The sequence below is a fragment of the Mustela nigripes genome, chromosome 13, assembly GCF_022355385.1.
Source record: "Mustela nigripes isolate SB6536 chromosome 13, MUSNIG.SB6536, whole genome shotgun sequence".
Taxonomy (NCBI): domain Eukaryota; kingdom Metazoa; phylum Chordata; class Mammalia; order Carnivora; family Mustelidae; genus Mustela; species Mustela nigripes.
In genome coordinates this window covers 10,517,943-10,541,112 of record NC_081569.1, presented here as the reverse complement: position 1 = coordinate 10,541,112, position 23,170 = coordinate 10,517,943, and the positions used below count along the sequence as shown (strand labels likewise).

The following is a 23,170-nucleotide window of genomic DNA, read 5'->3' as shown; positions in this document are numbered from 1 at the left end:
AAGTTTTACAATTTTGGACTTCAATTGTCCTTTTTAATTAACTAAAAATGTAATCAATTTGGGATGTCTGGGTGGCTCAGTCAGTTAAACTCCTGACTCTTGATCTCAGCTCAAGTTTTGGGCTTAGGGTCTTGAGTTCAAGCCCTGCACTGGGCTTCACACTAAGCATGGAGCCTACTTTAAAAAAAAAAAAAAGCGATCCAATTTCTTGGTACAATGTAAAGGATCTGATTTTCTTTTTTGTTCCTTTTGGGTTTCCTGACAGTTTCTAGATTTTCCTCAGTTACTATAATATCTCTGTTCTCATCTATGTGCCCACACACATACAGACTGGCTTCTCAGCATGCCAGTCAGTTTAAATTACATGTATTTTTATATCCCTGTGCCAATACCACATACTTAAATTATTATAATTTATAATCAAGATAACTATCAGGGCAATTTCCCTTCCTATATAATCTGTGTATCATGCTTGATCAAGTACTTTTTGCCATGAACTTTAAGATTATCTTATATGATTACACACACATACACACACACACACACCCCATCCCAGTTTCCTTTTTATTGCAATGGCATTGAAATTAAAGCCTAATTTGGGGAGAAAGATCTTTATGATATGAGTCATTTAATCCATGAACATGGTATGTTTTACCTTTTATTCAAGTCTTTTTTTAGGCCCTTCAATAGAGTTTTATAACATTATCCATAAAGGTCTCTCCCATTTTTGTAACACTTTCCCCCCTTAGGTGCTTTACAAGTTTTTGCTGTTAGTGCAAATGTTCATTTTTTAAAAACCTTTTCTGCTTGGTTTTTGCTTAAGGGAATGCTAGCTGATTTTTGTATATAGATCTTATATCCAACAAACTATTACTAATAGTTTATGCAGTCTCATTTTTTAATAATGATAATCATATCATCCATAAATATGGAAAATTCTGTCTGTTCTAATTTCACGTCCCCCTTTTTTTCTTGTCTTATCAAATAGCTAGAACATCCAATATGATACTGAATGAGAAAAGTGAGAACATCCTTAAGTTCCTAAAGTTTCACAACTAAGTATGATGTTTCACCATAGTTGTTGTCACAGACGTTATCAGAATGGGGAAGTTCCCATCTATGTCTAAACTGCTAGGAGTTTCTGCTTTGTTTTTTTCTTGTTTTATTTTTTTTCTTTGAAGATTTTATTTATTTATTAGGCAGAGAGAGTGAGCTCACACACATGAGCAGAGAGAGGGGCAGAAGGAGACACAGGCTCCTGTCCCGCTGAGCAGGGAACCCGATGCAGGGCTAGATGCCAGGACCCCGGGGTCACGACCTGAGCAGAAGGCAGACGCCTAACTGAGCCACCCAGGCGCCCCATCTTAACACTTTTGTAGGAAGCTTTGCCCCTCTACTTTAGGTGTGTTGAGATATGATCTTTAAAGAAAAGCATTCAGGATTTATAACTACTTTTCTTCTCCACGGTCAAAAACACAGACTTGAAAGACTAAATCTCCAATGTCCCAGGCAGCCTGGTCTAAGCATCCGAAAGCTGGGGTCTCCCCTCCCACTAGGCACCTCCAAGGATCACAGAGGTAATTCCTTGGTGGTTGCCTGTTGGAAAACCTTAACACTATTTTGATCTGAAATTATCCCTACAAAGGGAAAAAATCTTAAGTGAGCTTGACACCCTAACCATGAGCTGCTTAGGACACTAGTTCTCCCATACGATCTCTGTTTAGAGAACAGGAAGGGATACACATGCGTGGTACCCATGTTAACTCACAGGATCCTAAGGAATGAAGGAGGTCAGCATCAGTAACCCTATTTTCCACTTGACATCAAGCCTCTGAGGGGCACAGGGTGGCTCAGTAGGTTCAAGCCTCTGCCTTCGGCTCAGGTCATGATCCCAGAGTCCTGGGATCGAGCCCGGCATCGGGCTCTCTGCTCAGCGGGAGCCTGCTTCCTCCTCTCTCTCTCTGCCTGCCTCTCTGCCTACTTGTGATCTCTGTCAAATAAATAAATAAAATCTTAAAAAAAAAAAAGAAAAGAAAAGAAAAGAAAAGAAAGAAAGAAAGAAATCAAGCCTCTGAGAAGTTAAGTAATTTGTTCAAAGTCCCAGACCGGAAGTAACAAATGGAATTTGAACCCAGGTTTGTGTGACTTCCTTGCCAGCCTGCGCTTCGCACCGCTGGAGGCTGCCACCCACGAAGCCTCCAGGTGCACCCAACGTAATTACCTCTGGCTCCGACACTCCGACCTCACAGAGCCAGCAGAGCTCCTCTCCTTTTTCGGTTTTATTTTTGTCTTTCCAGTTACTTTGTAAATTAGTGGTTGGGGTTCCAAACCGCCCACTCTGTGGAGTACTGTGAATAATATAATTAAGAACAGGAAATGGCTCATTGTTGTTAGTCTGCAACCCAACAATGAAGGTCAGGGGATTTTTTTCCTATGTGGGGACACAGGGCTGAGTCCCAAATGGGAATCTCCTTCAGAGAGCTGCTGTCGCATGGATTGGGAGGGGAGGCATCGTCTGGGACTCAGAATCAGGCAGCATCCAAGCATGGCCCAGGACAGCAGAACCCAAGGGCAGGACCTTCCAGAAGACCGAGGTCCCCTTCAGTGGTGTGAAATGGAAGGTGCCTAGCACAGGAAAGGACTCTGGTGTCCTGACACCACTGCTGTCCTGCCAAGGGGCTTTCATGCCTGAGCTCATTCAATCCTCAAAACATCCCAAAATGGGAGCTGGCATTTTCCAGGCTTTATAGACGAACGGAGGCTCAGAGAAGTGATTTAGCCAAGAACCCTCCAAATCCTAGATGGTAATAGACGTGAATGTAGAATCCGGCTCACTACTCTCTTTAAAATCACTCATCTGGGGCACCTGCATGGCTCAGTGGGATAAAGCCTCTGCCTTCGGCTCAGGTCATGATCCCAGGGTCCTGGGATCGAGCCCCGCATCGGGCTCTCTGTTCAGCAGAGAGCCTGCTTCCCTTCCTCTCTCTGCCTACTTGTAATTTCTCTCTCTGTGTCAAATAAATAAATAAAATCTTTAAAGAAAAAATTGCTTATCTGATTTTACAACTGATTTCCTATAATACGTTCCTCTTTGGCCAGACACCTTAATTCGAACCCCAGTTCAGCTTTATACAAATTCTGTGACTTGGAGAAAGTCATTGACACATCCCTGGGCCTCAGTTTCCAGACACATAAAATGGGGAAAACAGCAGTACCTATGTCAAAGGTATGAGGATTACTGGGTGAAATGTGCAAAAGTCTTAAAACGATGCCTGGAGCACAGTAAGGGATATGTATTCGTTATTTACTGCTGCATAACAAATTACCTCAAAACCTAAAAGGCTTAACATGGAAACAAACATTTATCATGTCCTACAGATGTAAGTCAGGAACCTGAGTGCCTCCGGCTGGGGGCTCTCACAAGACCACAATCGAGACATTACAAAGCTGCAAGCAATGGGAGGCTTGACTGCAGCTGGAAAATCGGCTTCAAAGACAGCTACAGGGGTGCCTGGGTGGCTCAGCAGGTTAAGCCTTTGGGATTCAGGCTTGGGTCCCGATACCAGAGTCTCAGGATCAAGCCCCACCTCGGGCTCTCTCAGCAGAGAGACTGCTTCTCCCCGCTGCCCCTCATCCCACCCCCGCTCTCACTCATGCATGTGCTCGCTCTAAAATAAATATTTAAAAAAAAAAAAAAAAAGATGGCTCATTCACATGGCTGGCAAGTCGATGCCGACTAGAGGCGGGAAGCCTCGGTTCTCCGTGCGGGGGTGTCCTCACAACACGCAAGCAGCTTTCCCCATAGCAAGCGATCCAAGAGAACAAAGTAGAAGCCACAACATCCCTGATGACCTAGTCTTGGAAGCCATGCATCACCAATTCCACATTATCATACTGGTTACATAGGTCAGCCCTCTTTCCTGTGGGAGGGGGCTGACAAGAGCACGAAGGCCAAGAGGCAAGGGTGACTGGGGACCAATTCTGCAGGCTGGCGACCACAGGCCAGAGTTTATTAAAGGAAGAAGGGAATCCGATGTTAACAATTTTTGCATTCTGTACCCGGGCACACTGCGAGGTAATCCACACACATTTACCCGGAGAACGAACGTTTGCATAAAAAGAGGAAGTGCCCGCGGCATCCCAGCCAAGTTCCATTTCGGCGCTCTGTGCTTTACTACCTCCCTCCTAAGCCAGTTCCAAAGAAAGAACTACGGGCTCTCAATTTCGACGTGGATCCTCATCTCTACAAATTAGTTCTCCGATTTCATCTTCCTATAGAAGTGTTTGAAGGGGTAATCTCAAACCAAGAGTGCTATGTAAGTTTCTCTCTCAGCCAAGTGTATCAACATGAAATACTTCCTCTGAATTCACAAGACTCCAAACAGAGTGAACGTGATGTCTTGGTTGAAAACGTCTGCAGTAACGTAATCGTACAGTGGCTAGTAGGTGTCCCAAGACAATTGTGCTACTCCTTGCACAAATGCAGACTCTCTGCTTCCTCCTCCCCCCATGAAAGCTGTACCCAGGAGATAATTCCTGGGGGAAACCCAGAGGAGGCTCTCATGGGAGCAGGCTAGGGAAGGAGTACCTAAGGACTAGGCAAGCACCACCCCCTCTCCAAGGGCCTGGGGTTTCCTTCAAGATCTCCCAGACTGCCGCTTCTGGGCAGCTGTCTCATATCAGAACCATGCCAGAGACTTTACTTTTTTTAAGGTTTTATTTGAGAGAGAGAGAAAGAGAGAGAGCACAAGCAGGGGAGAGGGGCAGAGGGAGAGGGAGAAGCAGACTCCCCACGGAGCAGAGAGCCTGACATGGGACGCGATCCCAAGACCCCGAGATCATGACCTGAGCCGAAGGCAGACGCTTAACTGAGCCACCCCAGTGCCCCTCTGCCAGGCACTTTAGACTACAGGGACATGTCACAGCAATGGCATCCCCACTCAGCCCTAGGATGGCCTTCCAGTGACATTGGAAGTTCATCCCAGGATGACATTCTCAACTGTACCACTGCCCCAACTCATCAGCTGGAAAAGGATGGTGAGCACTTTTCACAATGCAAAAGTTGTCTTCAAGGACATGGCACTCAGGTCACGTAGATACGGATGACAATCCGGAGAAGCTGTCCTACTTTCTCTGGCTCCCTCTAGTAGCTTAATAGCATAAATGACCACACCTTGGCCTCCACAAGGAGCAAAGAGGCCCGGCGATAGCACGGTGTATCCAGACTACGCTTCCGTCCATGCTATGTTGTTGAGATCTTACTCTTGAGAGATGCGAGCCTGGTCTCCATGATCAATAGCTTCCTGTCTACGGCTTCAACAGATGCCTCAGTGAACCAGGGGCGTAGTCACAGGAAACATAAAAACCGTGGAGGTGGGGGGGTCAAGGAAGGGGTCACTGGTGGTCATGAACTTCACTAAGCCAAAACTGACGACAGTTCCAGGGCCCTGCTCCTCAGGAAAAACGTACAGTGAAAGCAGGTAAATACTGAATGCAAATACTCATCTTTGGCAGTGAGATCAGCTAAGTCTTGACTAAGTGACAAAACCATCACTGAATTCAGAACGTTCTTCTCCACCGTACACTAGCTTCCTCAAGGCTCCTTTGGTTTTAAATGCTGAAGGTCAAATGCTCACCTTGACCTTTGAGAAAGGTAACAGCATAGTAAAATCCAAAGTGTAACCCCCCTTCACAGTGTGAATTAGAACTTCAGCTGAGAACTTCTGCATGATGGGAAGAGCTCCCAAAAGGAAAATTCTTTAAAAAACTCCAGACAGCCATACCCGAGGAATTTAGGAAAATCTATAATGCACCACCCCAGGGCCACCTCGGAAATTTTTTCTGTCTAGTTCTCTGTGTCATTTCCGGGACTCAACATTTTCAGAGTTGTTACCTTGTACCTTGGTTTATCCAAAATTCAAATTATTTACCTCTCTGCAAGCATAACAAATAAAATCTCCTCTTATTATATATGCATATGATTCTTGTTCTCTTCCTTTCAAAGCTGTGACTTCCAGTAGCCACTAGCCATGTGGGGCTAGTCCCTTTCAAAGACCAAGTGCATAAAAACAGAATGTAAAACATCTCATTAGTAATTTTTTTCTATGGATTACATGTTGAAATGTTTGAAAAATTTGGATAGTCCTGGGTGAAAATACAGTATTAAAATAATTTTACCTGTTTCTTTTTACTTGTTAAAATGGGGCCTCAAAAAAAATAATAATAATAATAAAGTGTGTCCGTAAGGAAATTTTTGACCATACATATGGCTCACATATATGTAGCAGACAATGCTGGGTTAGGCACTCTGAATTAGAGATAGCAAAAGGCAGCTGAGGTCCACGCCCGACTAACAGCTGGTATGAGCTATACAATGTTAAGTCGAAGGGTGATTTTCATCAACAGCTAATGTTTATAAAATCAGGTGATTAAAGACAAATGGATCCCAATTTCTCTTTAAAAATAAAAAATATCGGGGTGCCTGGGTGGCTCGGTGGATTAAGCCTCTCCCTTCAGCTCAGGTCATGGTCCCAGGGTCCTGGAATAGAGCCCAGCATATCGGGCTCTCAGCTCAGCGGGGAGCCTGCTTCCTCCTCTCTCTCTGCCTGCCTCTCTGCCTACTTGTGATCTCTGTCAAATAAATAAATAAAATCTCAAAAAAAAAAAAAATCTGGTACCTCTGGGCCCACATTCCTACATGGCAAGGAGGGCTAGGAGCTGCCCCCCTCCTCCACTGTCCCCACCCCCCCCTGCTCCCAGGCACTGAAGCAAAGGTCGGCTGCCATTCCTCCCACCCTTCCTGGCCAGCTTCATGCACTTAAATTGCCTTCCCAGCTTCTGAAAGTGTTTGAATCTGGGAGCCTCATCCCAGAGCTGGGGTGGGAGGGATTCTAGGAAAGAGCAAAGGCAGTGGGGAAGGGTCTGATTCGTGCAAGCACAGATAAATAGACCTAAACTGGAGGTGGGGTTCGCTCGTATCAGTGCGTTCGGCTTGGGGCGTTTTGTTTTTTTATTTTTCTTTTTTTGAGGCCAGACATCGAAGTGGAAAAGTCCCAGGGGCCTCTGGAAAGACATCACTGAATATATACAGGAAAGAGCTGGGAGTTCAGAACAGTGCCTTCGGGACACCCAGAGGCAAGAGGGAGAAAGATGAATGCAACCAGCTCAAGAGTCTGAAGCAAAGCATGGGGGGGGGGGGGGCAGGGAGCGCAGGAAGCCAGCCTTGCTGGAAGCTGCAACCATGGACCCTAGAAACCACAGGAGTCCTCGGATAGGCAGTCTTGGTGCTCCCATTCCCCTCATCTTTTACCTAACAATTATTGCTTAGGTCCGGCAAAGTTGGATTAGAAATAAAGGACAAAATTCTCAAAGTGATTTGGCAAAAATCCTAGCATGACACCATTTCTCCAAAACCAATGACTTCCGACCATGCCCACTCGGTGACCAGCACCCCCAACCCAATGTCTGTCTCCAGACCAGCTACCTGCTTCCTTCCTCTGGGTTCCCGCCTCCCCACCCTGTGAGTTTTTACAACTACTGGGCGTGCAGCACGTATGTGATAAGCACTGCATGGGAAAACACAGGTCCGGCATCCTGGACCCTTTGAAATATCCTACATGATTGCAATTCCGGGGCTGCTCTTTCCTGAGTAAATGGAAGAAATTTTCATTCTCATAACCTTTTTACCATCTCAGCAAATATTTCCCCAAGTGATTATGTTGGAGCCGAGGACTCAGACACTGGGCCTCGGACTCACTGGATAACCTAACACTGTGACGGAAATATAAAGCAGATTACAGATGCTTATGGATAACGGTTCTGTGACAGTCGCTCATGTCCCTGGGCCAACGTCAGCAAATTGCTTTTTACGAGTAGATAAATAACACTTTGTTTCTTCCACAAAATAATTAAGCGGAGTTAGAGTCGGACTTTAGCAAGATGCAGAGCAACGGAATGGAAATGTCAGGACTTCTCATTACCATTCTATTTGCACCATGACTCTGCAACTCTTTTCCAAATATCCATTATTTGAACTGTCTGCATTCCATTTATTGGTCGTAGTGTCGCTGTATTCATTTTCATAGATGGAGAGATGTGGAATGCTTTCTCTCCATCATCCAATCACGTAGTCCATCAATACTGACTGTGCACCTGCTCTGAGGAGGCTGGGAATGAGGGGCCAGGGTGCTGCAGAGGCCGTGTCTGATGTCTGGGAACAGCTGGCACAATGGTAAGGGGACTGTACACATTACAAATTATAAGGTGGTACGTGCATTAAGCAGGACTCCGTGTTAGGAAAGAGAAGGGAGAGAGGCAGACAGAGAAGCCAAGAGAAGCCTATATTCAGGAGGTAGTCTCTGTACAAGGTTCTTGGGGGAAGAATAAAACCTTGCATGGGTGAATGCAGAGCAGGACTTTGATACAAGGGCACCGTGGAATAAATAGCAACTTGGTGGGTCTGGGAAACGGTGAACGCTGGTGCTGGCAGCTTCTGCAGAAGGGCCGGGTCTGGATAGGAGCCCACAGGGAAGGGCCAGGTTACAGAGAGCTGAATTTTAATATCCCCATAGGAAGACAGGGAGCCTGAGTGACCTGGTCAAAGACATCAAGCTAAGCTCAAGGCAGCCATGAAAACCATATGCAGAACAGACGTGTTTCATCTCTAACTCTCGCTGTACCCAGGGTGTAGAATTAGAAGAGATCCTAGCTCTCCCTGCTTTACAGGATCCGTGGACCAAGCTTGCATCACTGATGTGAAACCAAAGCAGAAAGCTGTTGCGTGTCTAAGGGAGGTAATCTAATGAAACAGACCAGTGGTTCTCCAAGCGGGGTTGCTGGTCCAGCAGCATCAGCCCCTGGGAACTTGCTAGAAATGCATATTTCCAGGTCATACCCCAGACCTGCAAAATCACAAACTTTGGCGGTAGGGATGACAGACAGTCTGTGTCATAGTAAGTCCCCCATAGTGATTATGACTTTGCTCCAGGTTGAAAGTCACCAACAAAAAGGCTCCGGTTATCTCTTGAATGATCTCTATGTTCCCTTTTCTTCTGACTCCTTAGGCTGAACCATGTAACAAAACCTTCCTACAGTTCACTTCATGCTTACTTTTTTTTTTAATTCTAACTTTTTTTTTAAAGGTTAATTATTGATTTTTTTTTTCACTTGTGACTTGACAGTTGATGCCAGACTTCCAATCCAGACTAGCTTTTTTTAAAAATAAAGGTTTTGTTTATTTTTTGACAGAAAGAGAGAGATCACAAGTAGGCAGAGAGGCAGGCTGAGATAGAGAGGAAGGAAAGCAGGCTTCCCAGTGGGCAGAGAGCCTGATGCGGGGCTTGATCCCAGGACCCTGGGATCATGACCTGAGCTGAAGGCAGAGGCTTTAACCCACTGAGCCACCCAGATGCCCCCAGGCTAGCTTTTTAATTTGCATCTCCTTCCCATCAGCCCACAGAAAAACCCAAATCTGTAAATAAAAACAACTGTTGGTCAGGTAGGGCAGCAGCTCAGCAGTGGGCTTTTCAGCCGAACTCAATTTGCAAACTCAATTTGCTGACAAGTGTCTTAAATAGACCCCCTTAATCCCTTCCAACCAAATTCCACATTGCCCAAATATCGCTGGCAGAATGCCTCCAAGCGGGGCTTTCCATATCTATTATGTCTGCCGACTAATGATAGCTTCTAAGACTCAGGGTCTAACTACTCTTTTTTTTTTTTCTTTCTTTCAGTGCTTGAGAGTAAGTCACAAGTCAGACTGTCATTTGAACTATGGGGACCATATGTAGTATTATTCATTATTATTATTATTATTATTAACAACAAGTAGGTTTCCCATCAATGACACAAAGTCCAAGAGAGCAGAAACTGTCTTGTTCACTGTTGTATCCCCAGAGCCTAGGAAAGCACCTGGCACCCGTCACGCACTCAGTAAATACACCTGTTGAATGAGTTAAAACATTAGCACTTACTGTGCTCGGAGCTCCAGGAATACGGAAAGAACAAGGCAGATCTATTCTCTTCCTTCACACAGCACCTATCCATGTGCAAAATGCAAGGAAGCAGGTGCTGGGAGGCCCCCAAGATGAGTAAGAAACGGTTTCTGCCTGGGCTCAGGCACGGGCATACTGAGCTGGACACGTCTGATCGCCCCAGCCGACCACTCTTCCCGTTAACCGCTCCAGACAGCTACGGGCGTAACCACAAATGGAGACACACGTACCATATGCCTAAATGGTACGTGTTGAAAATCAAGCTAAAACTGTTCAAAAAAATATGTCCCAGTCTCCTAATGTTGCAAATATGTCTTCTTAACAACAAAATTAAAACAACGTAAAAGCAACATTTCATATCAAATCACTGGGTTGTACAAATACCCAGAGTGAATCTCATTTCCCACCAAAGGGCTCCAGGGTCCAGCGTAGGAACCAACGTGGCCGCTGGTCTGACAGACGTTACACGCGCATACACACTGGATTCTGAAACTTACAAAATGTAAGTGTAAGAAGAATGCAAATATCTTGTGGGTTTTTAGGCTGATCGTTCATTAAAATGATATTTTGGCCATACTGGGTTAAAATACATTAAAATCAATCTCACTTGTTTATGTGCGCTCCTTTTAATGTGGCCGCTAGAAAGTTACACTTACACCTGCCCCCTACATTCTAGTTCCATGGGCCCAGGCTGCTCTAGGAAGACACAGCGGCAGCCGTGGCGGGAATGGGCACACGGGAAAGGAACCTGCTGAGCCCAAGACCAAGTGCCCACGGCTGCTTCCTCCGCCTCCTATTCCACCTGCTCTAGACACCACAGGACAAATGCCCACTTCCTTCTCCTCTTCACTGCGGGACACAGAGAGGGACCTCATCTCCTGGCCACGGTTTGGCTGCTGCGCGCCCACCATTACCCTCCCTAGCCCCCCACTGGGACACCTGGGGGAGAACGAGCCCAGTGGCCGAGAGGCCCCCACCGCACCAACACACGCCACACAGACTCTGCCCCCAGACGCTCTGACACCCACCTCCCCGGACTTCACTATTTTCCCACCCTCCTCAGAGGAAACTGAACTTGGAAGACCAAGTCCAAACGTGCACTTCTCAGCTGCTTTGGCCCTAGAAGCTGGTGATTCCGGAGAGCTGGCCTCTGATCCTGGTGCCTCTCTCCTCCCATCCTGGGCTCCATCCTCCTCCTCAGAGGGCATGAAGACCCAGGGCTCCCCCAGGTGCAAGCTTCCGGCACTCGTTGCTCCTTCCACCCCATCTCTGCCAAGAATCGCCTCTTGGCCACCCTCAGAGCCACTCTTTGCAGGACAAGCAGGCCCTGACATAGGGCACCTGTGGCGGTGGGCATCCGGACGCCTCAAGCTGGGGGCTCTGCTCTAACACACAGGGCCTGGGGGAACCCCTGGTGTTGAAAGCCTCACCAGAACAGCTGATGGTAAATACACAAGAATCCCAAGTAATCCTGACAGGCAGCCGGGATCCTCAGCCCCTGCTCCTTTGGAAATGTGCTCTGGTACCACCATTCTGGAAAACCTGGGGCAGTGAGTACTAAGCACGAAGGCACACAATAATCCAGAAACCCACTCCTAGAGACACAGCGAACCGAAGCGTGTACACACCTTCATGAAATGCAGGCGCTGTCATACTCACAGAGACACGGGTCACCAGAGCCCCAGTCGGGACACTGAGTAAAGGCCCCGCAGCAGCGGGGATAACCAGAGGGAGCAAGAGTCACACCACACGGGGCTCTACCGCGGGACAACGAACGCACCGCACCACACCCAGCACAGGCGAACCCAACATACAGGAGAGAAGGCAGACACCACAGAGGGCCTGGGTATCATTCCACTTAGATGAAGTTCAAAGACAGGTGGAAATTATATATAAAATAACAGACATCAGGGAGGGGTTACTTGGGGGAAAAAAGTGGGAAGAGATGAGGAGAGCTAGAATGGAAGTTTCTGGAACCCTCCAGTTCCTGATCGAGGTGTGTTCACATGGGTGTGTACATTCTGTGAAAATTTCATCCAGCTGTACGCGTATGACTTGAGTGCTTTCCTCAAGCAACTAAGAAGAAAAAAGTTCTTTTTCTCTTAAAAACTTAAAAAAAAAAAAAAAAGATTCCTGAGGCTGCTGGTTGGCTCAGCCAGTGGAGTGTGCAACTCTTGATCTCAGGGTGGTGGGTTCAAGCCCCATGTTGGGTAAAGAGATGACCTAAATTTAAAAAACAAAAACAAAAACAAAAAAACAAAGGATTTTTGCAAAAAAGGCAAAAATCAATAATGCAAACTCAAGTTTAAAAAACAAAAAAAAAAAAGGCAGGGCCTCTTCTTTTCCCGGTAAAAGCTTTCATCAGCCATATTATTACATGGTTAAAAACAGTGGCAAAAATTCAGCAAAAAAGATGTGAAATTATGAAGAACATAATTTGAGGTACACGTTTACACTCAAAATCATTAACAATAAACATGACTCTAGGTACCTTTTTGTCTTGAGACAGGATGAAAACATCAGGGTAGCCAGATGGCATTTTAAAATACTGTTTATTTCATCTTTATCACCTCTCTTTACGTACATTTTTGCTTGCTCTGTAATTTACATTCTATATTAAAAGGAATACAAGTATATAATCTGTATATATCAAGTATTATTGCTACTTACAGAAACGCTCACTGATGGGGTTTAAGGAACCTTTCACGTTTGGGAACTCTCATCTAGATGCATGAGCATAAATACACCATATTATCGCTCAGGGAGAAGGCACAGAACTATCTACACTCTGCAAAGTCCGGACTTTGAAAAATTATTTTGGAAATCTCCAACGAGGACAGTTGAATGGTGCAGGAAATCCGCTTTAAAAACTTTTCATTTTTTTTCTTTACTTGTGAAAACACAGCTGAAGAGGGAGGTTATCAAAAATCACTTTATCTCCCCTTTGAAGCTTCAGAAATAGCCTGGAAAAAGGATTTATGCCTCAGCACGGAGTTCCCACCGCGGCCCCTTGAGAAAAGTCAACAAACCGAGTAGTCACACAGCCGGCAGCTCCGCCAGGAAAGCAAGTCAAATGAAGGTGCAAACCCCTCTTTTCAGGGGGAACAGCCCAGTGCAGATCTGGCCCTGTGGCCCCCCATCTGGATAAACAGAACCCCTGTTTGGCTGGAAGAGGGTCAGAGGGGTCACAGCTGAACTGGGAAATCATGGGACAGGGAAGCCCCGACCACCCCGCTCAGGTCTCTCTCCCTTAGCGACCTTAGCAACCGCAGACGTAGCCCCTGTGCAACACATGGGAGCACCCGCCCCGAATTAGAGTAATGTTAAGATGCAGGAATGTGCCACGGGGTGCGTATCTTGTAACAGGGCTTCCAGAAGCAGAGAGATCCGTACACCAGCTCATGAATTCCAGCTTCTGTCCCCACCGCTCCCGCGACCGCAAATTTCATGTTGATCCCGCGCTCCTGTCCATCACCGCTATTTTATCGCTTTTTGTCACAAATATTAAACCATGGTTTTCACAAAGCTCTAGTCCCCGCGGCCTCCCCATGCCACAAGCAAACAAATGTGCTTTTACGGCCTCAAGAAGGAAATAAGTAATTCACTGTTAAAACTGCGCTGAGCACTCGGGGGAAATTCAGCCTCACGCTTCCTTCTGATGGGTTTTAGCTCTCAATCCATCCAGGAGAGTCAATTACAGATTAAGCTGGAATTGGAAAGAAACTTTCTGTGCCGGCTCAGCTGGGGCGGCTCTCCCATTAGGGCCAGACAAAGGGTGAAGAGGAAGGACATCCTAGACCCAGCTCTCTGCACAGAGGCAGCCACGGAAGAAGTCTCTAGAAATAAACAGCCCTCATCCCACGACTCCAGGGCCATGCTTCCAGAAAAACATCAGAGAAAGGCACTGGGACTTGTTATTGAAATTCTTAAGCAAGAGCACCTTTATAAAATGGGAATATTGTAAAAATGAAACAGATTGCAGGGCACACGAGACCATGGCAGCCAAGGGTTCCTGCTCAGTTATGGATCACTACAGCAAAAAGTCAAGTGCCTCTCGAGCAGCATGGCTTGTTAAGATGGGACTGTTGCTTCTAACGAGCCCCATTCCCCAGCCTCGTGGAAGGCAGTCAGGGGATACATGGAGAGGACCATCCACCTTGGATGGGATGGTTTCTTGCTGTTGCTCCGATAAACCCATGCAGGAGATGTCATTCTGCAAAGGGACAGAATCCTCCAAGTCCTGGGAGTCTAGGGGTGGGGCTGACACAGGTAAGCCACACCTGGAGGGAGTCCTATTCTCCTTGGCAGGTGTAGTAAGGAAAGCCTGGGCTTGGAGACCTACAGAGATGCTTTCGCGATCTCGCTGTGCCATTTGGGGCAAGCATTGGCAGCGCCCCACACACCAGCAACCATCAGACATCTTCAGTGTGGCCGGGGCACGGCCCACGTCCACCTGCCATTCTCACCCTGTGCTTTACATGCAGCAAACCATTTCTGGTTCCAGGACGCTGGTCTTCCTTACTAAATGCTGCTTTCACAGGCACTCTACAGAGAGGGGACCAGGTGGACTGCATTTGGAACTTGAACCCCTACCATCCCCTTCACCAAGAACACGTTTTGTCGTTTTTCATTTTAGACAATGGCCCAAGATTTTATTTAACAAAGGGTTCCCTAGCTAAAAAATTAAATTAAATTAAAAATTTAAAAAAAAAAAACAGTTTGAAAATCACTGCTCTGGGAAGGATTAACCACACGAATGCTTAGAGGATGCTTCAGTGGGGCTCTCTAAGAAAATGTAGAACTGTCTTACCTCCGATGGTTTCCAGATGGGCCCTCCTCAAAGCCCAGGACAAATTGTAGAGTTCCTTGAATCAGCACTCCTGGGTGGGCTGAGAGTCACCTTACCCCCACGGGCATGGCTCTGATGCTTAAGGGATCTAATGACACAAACGAGGCCACTCTCCGCATTTCTCCTCTAAAGGAATGTGTGGTTGACAGGACCTGTCCAGGGTCCCTCTCTTGCAACCGTCAACTGTTCCTGCCACAGATTTGGCAGGAACTCGTCCAGCAGCTGCCTGCCGTCACAGAAGCCTGGCTTGCCAGCTGAAACGGGGACCATGCCTGGCATGCCAAGGCTCTACAGCAGTGGGATCGCCTCATGTGGCGCGGATATGCGTGAACTTGAACAAATGGCATGGGAGGGTACAGAGGAACGCACAGAGCGCGCACGGCCTGGTGCCCGGCACGCATGGGGAAACGTACTCTTAACAAGAGGCAGCTGTTCGGGGTATCAGTGAGCACCGTCTTTAGGCAGGAGCACACAGGGTGCGGGGCAGGGGACAGGAGTCCTGAGGCAGCTTAGAATCTGGGGCAGGAACTCAACGTTTCTACTGATGGCGGGAAAGGGCTCTGCTGTAACACTGTAACATCTTTACCAACGAAGAACTGAGGGAGTGAGAAAGGCAGGGACCCACGCCACAAAAGCTTTTTGGAGAGGGTGACCAGGCACTTCTGGTTTGTGCATTTTCTTCCAAGAGAGTCCCAATGTGGATGATAAATCCTAAGACAGCCTTACCGAGGGAGGATGGGGGCACGTGAGCGGGGGCTGAAGGGCCCCCAGAATGTCCACAGGGAGAAGCATTCCACGGAAGGGGGGTTGGGGAGGAACCAGAGCAAACAGCTACAAGGTAGCAGAGGCGGGGAGCAAGCTGGGGAAATGCCGAGGAGGCCAGTCTCGCTGGAGCACCGAGGGTGTGAAGAGAGAAGATCCAGACAGATTGCAAGGGCTTCACAGTCTGATGTCTCGTTCTCCTTCGAGTGGGCACCTGTGGGGCTTTCTAAACAGTGGTGTTTGCAGGTAGGTGAGCTTTAGTGGGGAGAGGAAGGAGAGAAGGCGGACAGACCTAGGAGAGGAAGGAGGGCCTGGTGGGTGGGACTGGAACCCTGGCATCCTAACTTTCCCACCCCCGCCCAGTCACGGCCCTGGCCTCTACCCCCAGGGCTGCCTATCACTCTGAAGACCACTGGCTCACTCTCCCTGATCTGCTGTTGAATGGGTTGCCTGGACATGTAGAAGTCCTGGGACTGTCTATTTTTGGCCCTCCCAGGCCAGGGTTAGCAAAGAAAGGCCCAGATGCCAGGCACTTCCATCCCAGTGGGATCCACTGTTCTGTAAAGGGTCACATCCAAAACCGGGTTCCACCTGAGTTATGGTCCCCTGGACCCGAGAGCCAAAGTAGGGGGACCCTCTTTCTCTAGAATCACCAGGCACAGTCTTTCCAGAATCTGGAGAAAGTCAGCCCACTGCCTTTGTTCGGCATGTGCTGAATCCAGAAACACAGTTGTTCTTGGAGTGAAGTGCATTTGAGGATCACGGGGGTACCCAGGAAATGCATCCCAGCGCACCTGGCCTGCTCTCTGTTCCACAATCATTTCAGGGCCCAAGGAAGCAGCACACAGAGGGAGGCAGGTTTAGACCTCCTGCAGAGTGATCCCCGAGCGAAAGGTATTTATAGTCAAGGAGCCCAGTCTAAAAAGCACCCACTCAAAACCAGAAAGAGCTTGCAAACTCCCTACCAACTAAAGCTTCACCCTTACCCAGCCTAGTATCCCCACCCCTCCCTCTCCTTGTTAGCCTGCTCACCAGCCTTTGCTTGGATTCCTTTAAAACTCTGGTTTCCTGCCCCCCCCCCATGTTCTTGCCTCTCCAATACATCCTCAGAGCTGGGATCCAAGATGATGCGCCCTTTAAGGCAGGGCGAAGTTATCCACCTTCCTTACTGTCTCTGCACACGGAACACTGCATGTTGAGTGCGGGAATGAATCAACACACAAGGGAATGAATGAACATCCCTGGGCAGCACACCCAGGGTGAGCACACCACCCTCTCTGGTCCCAGCCAGCCCCTGAGAACTGTTAAGGGAACAGGAGTCACGTGTACAACGAAGGCTGAGGGGGCAGCAGATGCAGCCACAGCAGGCAAGAAACATACAAATCCAGGCTCTCGGCTGCCCTTGCCTTTAGGAAGGATTCTAGAGCACCATATGCGGAGGTGAGACCCTGAATTTATTTGTTCCAGGAGCACACAGGTTTTCTTTGCTGGCGAATGTGGAGCGTGGTACCCAGGGTTTGGCTGACAAATGTGGGCGGAGCTGCTGAATGCCACGATCGCGGCCAACAGTTTGTACCCTCAGTAACGAACCACCACCAGGATCATGAAGGCAATAGACACAAACACTCAATGAGCGGACAGTGGGTGCGAGGCAGGACGTGAAGCACCGGGCACGCACTACTCCCCGAACACTCATGATACGGCGAGGAGACAGGTAATATTTTGATCATGATTTTTATAGCAGGTTTAATGAGCGTAAGCATCTTGCTCAAGGTCATACAGCTAAGTAAGTGGCAGGGCAGTGATTTAAACCCAGGCTGTCTAATAGCAAATTTACTACCACACTGGGGTGTCCCAGTGTGGTAGTAATTTAATTTAGTTTAATCCCCCCTCCCACCCAAGATAAATGCTCAGACTCTTTGGGGAAGATGCAGAAAGGAAGGAAGGAAACTCTCTTGGTGCAACAGTTAATGCTAAAACCTGTATAATATCTCCCCCTTTTGCAGACAAGGCAGCTGTCTCTCAGGGACGTTAAGCAGCAGGTCTGCAATCAAGAGTGACCACGAGTCCCGGTACGCGGTGGTGAGAAGGGCAAATGGACTTTGGTAGCAATGACTGAGATGGAGTAGAGATTGGGCGCAAAACAGGGTACAGGTGGCTTTTCTTAGTGTCAAACTAGATCAGAGGTCAGCAAAGTTTTCCTGTGAAGGGCCAGGTAGTCAAAATTTGAGGCTTTATGGACAAAAACAGCATTTGGCCAAGACCCATGATCCACTAACGCCCGAACCAGATACAGATGATGATCCCCGGGGAACTTTAAAATCTCAGGGGAGGCGCCCCTTCCTAAGAGCAGCTTTTGCATATGAATTCATTCATGACATCTGAGAGTTTATTTTGTTCTGCAAACCCAGAATCATTAGCATAAATTGTCAAAAGGCAAGCCCTTGGGTAATTATTAAATCGACTCCAGTGGGAAAATTCTAAGGCACGTATAATTTTTATAGTGGAAACACAGAGAAAAATACTTCCTTCTGAACAGGGAAGAAAGTGACACATTCCTGTCCTCTGAGCCCTAAGTACGGGACACATTCTCAGACAAATCCCGCATCAGAATCCTTCACTCCTCTTTGGTGCGTGGACCAAGGCAGAGGTGAGTTCATGGTCTGGATAAGACCACTGGGTAAGGCCACTGGGAAGATCACTGGCTTTCATTCCAGAAACCTTCTTCCTTGGATGCCAGAAGCCTATGCACAGTGCCATTCTCCCTGAAGGAAGAGGGAACTTAGTCCATGTAGGAAAGGAAAAATTAAAAGACTGGAAATGCCCAAATCAGAAATAATCTATCTTTACAAACAGCAATGAGATACAGGGGATTGCAGAAATTGAGGCTATCCCTTGCTGGTGAGAAAACCCCTCCGGTAACTGATTTGTAGATCAAGCTGACTGATGGCCTCCAGAAGACAGGCTTCCTGGATCTGACAGGTCTCAGAAATCTGAAAAACATGGGGCTCCTGGGTGCCTCAGATGGTTGGACATCTGCCTTGGGCTCACGTCATGATCCCAGGTGTCCCGCACTGGGATCCCCGACCAGTGGAAGCCTGCTTCTCCCTCTCCCTCTGCTGCTCCCTTGCTTGTGCGCTCTCCATCTTTCAAATAAATGAATAAAATCTTAAAAACAAAAAGAAAACAGAAATCTGAAAAACTCCCCCAAAGTGGGTGACACGAGAAAACCAATGAGAAGCACAAAGTGGCATTTGTTTAGAAAATTATCTGGTGCAATAAGATTCAGTTATCAGTATTTCTACATTCAATATCTGAGTCAATGTTCAATGTTTACTGAGTGCTACCCTGCCTGGCCCCATGCCGGGTTTGAGAAGACGATAGTGGACAAGACAGCCAAGATCCTTGTCCTCAGAGGTTAGAGTCTCCTGGGAGGGCACATTTAGAGAACACATTTTTAACTTCAGCCATTAAAAGGCCATCTGATAAGGTCTGCTTCTGACCCATCTTTACTGAGGCATCTTAGGAGTCCACATTCCTGGGTACATTCTCAACAGCGTTTTCCTTCCTCCCTAACAAGAAATGAACCAAAATGTACTGTGGTGACTAGTTTCCTCTGGAACTTCCAGGAGATGCCATCTCTACGTGTGCCACTAACAGGAAAGGTAGGACGCAGTTGGATAGCCACTTCGCTTCTCCCCGCCTTAGACCATGACAAGGACAGAGGGAGCTAGAAGCAGAAGCAGTGTGCTACCAGCACGCAAAAGGGGCAAAGGCCAGGCTGACCTTTGACTATTCCCTCTCCCACCCCGTGCCCCTGCCCAACCCTCCACCGGAAGACAACAGCTACACCACTGTAGGAGCGAGTGACTGAAGTCTTTTTCCTTTTTGACCTGGATAATTGATCATGGTGGTATAAAAAAAACAAAATCAGAACCAGACAACCTCTTCAGATGCTAGAGAACTCAGATTATCCACCCTTCACATGCTTTTACTGAGAAAAGTTTTCAAAGACCTATTCTAGCTAAATCCCTGAAATTCAAGAAGTCGGGGACAGGAATGTCCCATGACACAAAGCAGGGCAAGGAGCAATGACATCAGCTAAATCTAAATAAAGAAGTGTAACTGGTCATTAAAACTGGAGTTTCAAAATGCACTATAAAAGCCAAAAGTGAGGCTTAAAGAAATATTTTATGGTAAAAGTCACTTTGCAATGATAACCTTAGTCTATATAGAGAGTCTATAACCTTGCATTGTAATAACAATTGGAAATTGGCAGGGGGCAAGTTGAAAAAAAGAAGAGCAATGAACTTTTTATTTTGTCCAAGTAAGATAGCACACCTACCTTCTCCTATTCTTGTGTTTAGTGATTAGAGAAATATAAACTTACAATCTGATGGAAAGCATTATTAGGGCTTAAGACAAGCTATCTTCCAAATCACTGCACAGTTCATAAAGGGAAAGAGAAAACATGAACAGCAAGCACACACAAACATAAAATTCCACATAAAAGAATTCTATACAGGGGCACCTGGGTGGCTCAGTGGATTAAAACCTCTGCCTTCGGCTCGGGTCATGATCTCAGGGTCCTGGGATCGAGTCTCGCATCGGGCTCTCTGCTCAGTGGGGAGCCTGCTTCCTCCTCTCTCTCTGCCTGCCTCTCTGCCTATTGTGATCTCTCTCTGTCACATAAATAAATAAAATCTTTCAATAAATAAATAAATTATATACAAAAGAATTATATTAAAATTCCATGTGAAAGGACAAAAGAAGTATGCCAAACTAGAATTATACTAAAATCCAAAAAATCCAAAAGGAGTTTAAAAAATAAATAAGCCACAACCCAATTACATGCTGATTGACAAAGCACACAGAAGAACTAGGTGATGGAACAATTAAAAAAAAAAGAAAAGACAAATTTCAGGCAACAAAGGAGAACAATATTAAAACAGAGACAAAGTGAAATTCAGATTAAAGGAGTATTATTCAGCAGTACACAATGTAGCAATCCCACACATGGGTATCTCCCTGGGAGCAATGAAGTTAGAGACCTGTGGGCAAGTGTTCACAGCAACATTATTCATAATAGTCAAAAACTGGAAACAACCCAATATCCCTCTACCAGCAAATGAGCAAACTGCAGTACATTCACACAATGGAACACGATTCAGCAACAGAACGGAACAAGTTATGGCTGGATGTGCTCACAAGCCTAAATCTCAGAAGCATTAAGGTGAATGTTAGAAGTCAGCCACAAAAGGCCAGAATGCTGTGCCTACAGGAACAGAAATCAGACCAGTGGCCACCAGGTACTTGGGGGAAGAAAGAGGGGACTGAGAAAAAATACAAAACAAACAAACAAAAACCACTTTTAAAAGTGATGAAATGTCTCTTTGTTGTTTCTGTTTTGTTTTGTTTTCTTCTTTTTTAAGAGACAGAGAACCTGCATGAATGGGAAGCGTGCAGAGGGAGAGAGAATCTTAGGCAGCTTCCACGCTCAGCATGGGGCCAGACACGGGGCTCTGTCCCCCTCCCGATCCTGACGGCATGTTCGGAACCAAAGCCGAGAGTCAGACACTTAACTGACTGAGCCACCCAGGAGCCGCAGGGAATTTCTAGATCTTCATGAAGGGGCAGCTTCCAAAACTGTGCACATTCATCAGAACTCATCAAACTGTCCACTGGAGAGAGTTAATTCTTTTGTATGTATGTAATACCTCAGTAAATCTAACTTTAAAAAAAAAAAAGAAAAGAAAAAATAACAAGAGCAATCAAGGTTCTTTGATAGAAGATACACTGTGTGAAGAAAGAGTCTTTTATTTTAGCATCTAAAAATTAAAACAGGGAGCATTTGAAGATGTCATCATCACACGGGTGGGTTTAACACTTCTTTGATCAACCAAAGTTTAAAAAAAAAAAAAAAGACACAGAGTATCATTATTTAACAAAATCATAAATGAATAAGTAAAAGGTAAGCAGTAGCAAACTCAGCCAATGGGGAAATCAACAGATTCTAATCAGTGTTATCTCATTTTTACCTATTTTCCAGAATGCTATCAGATGGTCGCTATGCCCAGCCCAGCAGGTAGGGACACTGATACACACGAAGACGGAGCAAGCTGCCAGGTCCCATGGCCAACGGAACAAGAGATTCAGAGCCAGGCCAGTCGTCATGACCATGACAACAGCCAATCCTAATAATTATAGTCATAAATGTAATTTACATTTATGTAATTATGTATATAATTATGTATATTTACATATTAAATGTAAAAAAAAAGTATCTTCTTACATCTCTTCACCTTTTCATTCTTCCACTGTACAATAAAGGGCAATACAAATTCATGTGAAACTTATTCCATTAAAGGTCTTGGAGTCCAACCTCTGGCACGTTATGTGATCAGCTGCACCTGAAAATCTATGTGTTTGCAGTCACATAAATCCAAAATTTGTATTAACATGTGGATGGAGAGAAAGGTCACTGCTTGTAAGTGACAGCCAAACTCACAGCAAGGGGACCCTACAGGATGAGAGTAGAGAGTAAACGTATGGATGTTTCTGCAGACGCTCCTTTGGGTGAGCATTCATAATCATCCCTGGTCACCTGTCCTGTCTGGAGTAGGACAAAAGCTTTAAAGAGCTCCTCAAACTTTGTAATCTGGGGACCACACCCAAGACAGAAAGTTCTAAAAAGCAGCACTACCACTCAGATCCTCTGCAACCATCCATTTCGCGTATTCCTTCCCCCCACCCACAGCATGCCCTGGGGTCCTCGCAGGAGACGCCCTGTCCCAGACTAGGGGTCCGAAACCTCCTCCAGCAGAACTGGATGCCAGACTTCGCTGGAAGAGAAGCTCAAGCTGAGCCTATTCCAAGGAGAAGGGAGAACAGGACAAGCACAGGCCTTGAGAGACCACAGTCCATTCTGGAAGCATCCAGTATCTAGGGCTGCGGCTCTGCTGTCCAGCCAGCACACCCACACCCACCCACGCCTGCTCGCTGGTGCGGGCCGCTGACAGCACGGCCGTAACGTGAGGAATAATACAACGTGCTCATTATTCTAAACTATTACCTGCAGAGCACCTATATTCTTTTAAAGTCCCCTTTGGACATATGGCCTAGCCCTGGTACCCAACAATTAAGGGAGGTTCTGTGAGCCTCAGTGGTCCTCTGGCATCACAGAGGGGAATGGGGCTCCAAGGCTCAGTGACTTGTCCAAGGTCACACTTCAGCCTACGGTTCTGCCCCCAGAGCCAGTGGTCTCTTCCTCCTGCGGCCACTCGCTCTGCTCTTAAAGCTGACATGAGAGGTCGGGAGGTGTGGGTTGGCTGCATCTCCTGCCTGGAGAGCCAGCTGCTTGTGGGGGGCGGGGAGGGCAAGCGGAGAGGGGAGGGGGAAAGGAGCGAGGGGGAGAAGGAGGGCGGCTGCGCCAACACTGCAGGAGTGACGGCAAGAGTGGGACTGGACCGGGCGCCTGGGTGGCTCAGTGGGTTAAGCCGCTGCCTTCGGCTCAGGTCATGATCTCAGGTTCCTGGGATCGAGTCCCGCATCGGGCTCTCTGCTCGGC

General features: G+C 46.9%; 1 protein-coding gene and 1 long non-coding RNA gene across 3 annotated transcripts in view; one reads left to right on the top strand and one right to left on the bottom strand.

Annotated features, from left to right (window-relative positions):
* Positions 1 to 23,170, bottom strand: part of SLCO3A1 (solute carrier organic anion transporter family member 3A1) — a 298,956-nt gene that overhangs the window by 158,825 nt on the left and 116,961 nt on the right. The gene's annotated exons all lie outside the window — the stretch shown is intronic.
* Positions 17,153 to 21,708, top strand: LOC132029089 (uncharacterized). The gene is made up of 4 exons (XR_009407699.1): positions 17,153 to 17,317; positions 17,610 to 17,675; positions 21,036 to 21,305; positions 21,653 to 21,708. It is a non-coding gene; the product is annotated as an uncharacterized LOC132029089 (long non-coding RNA).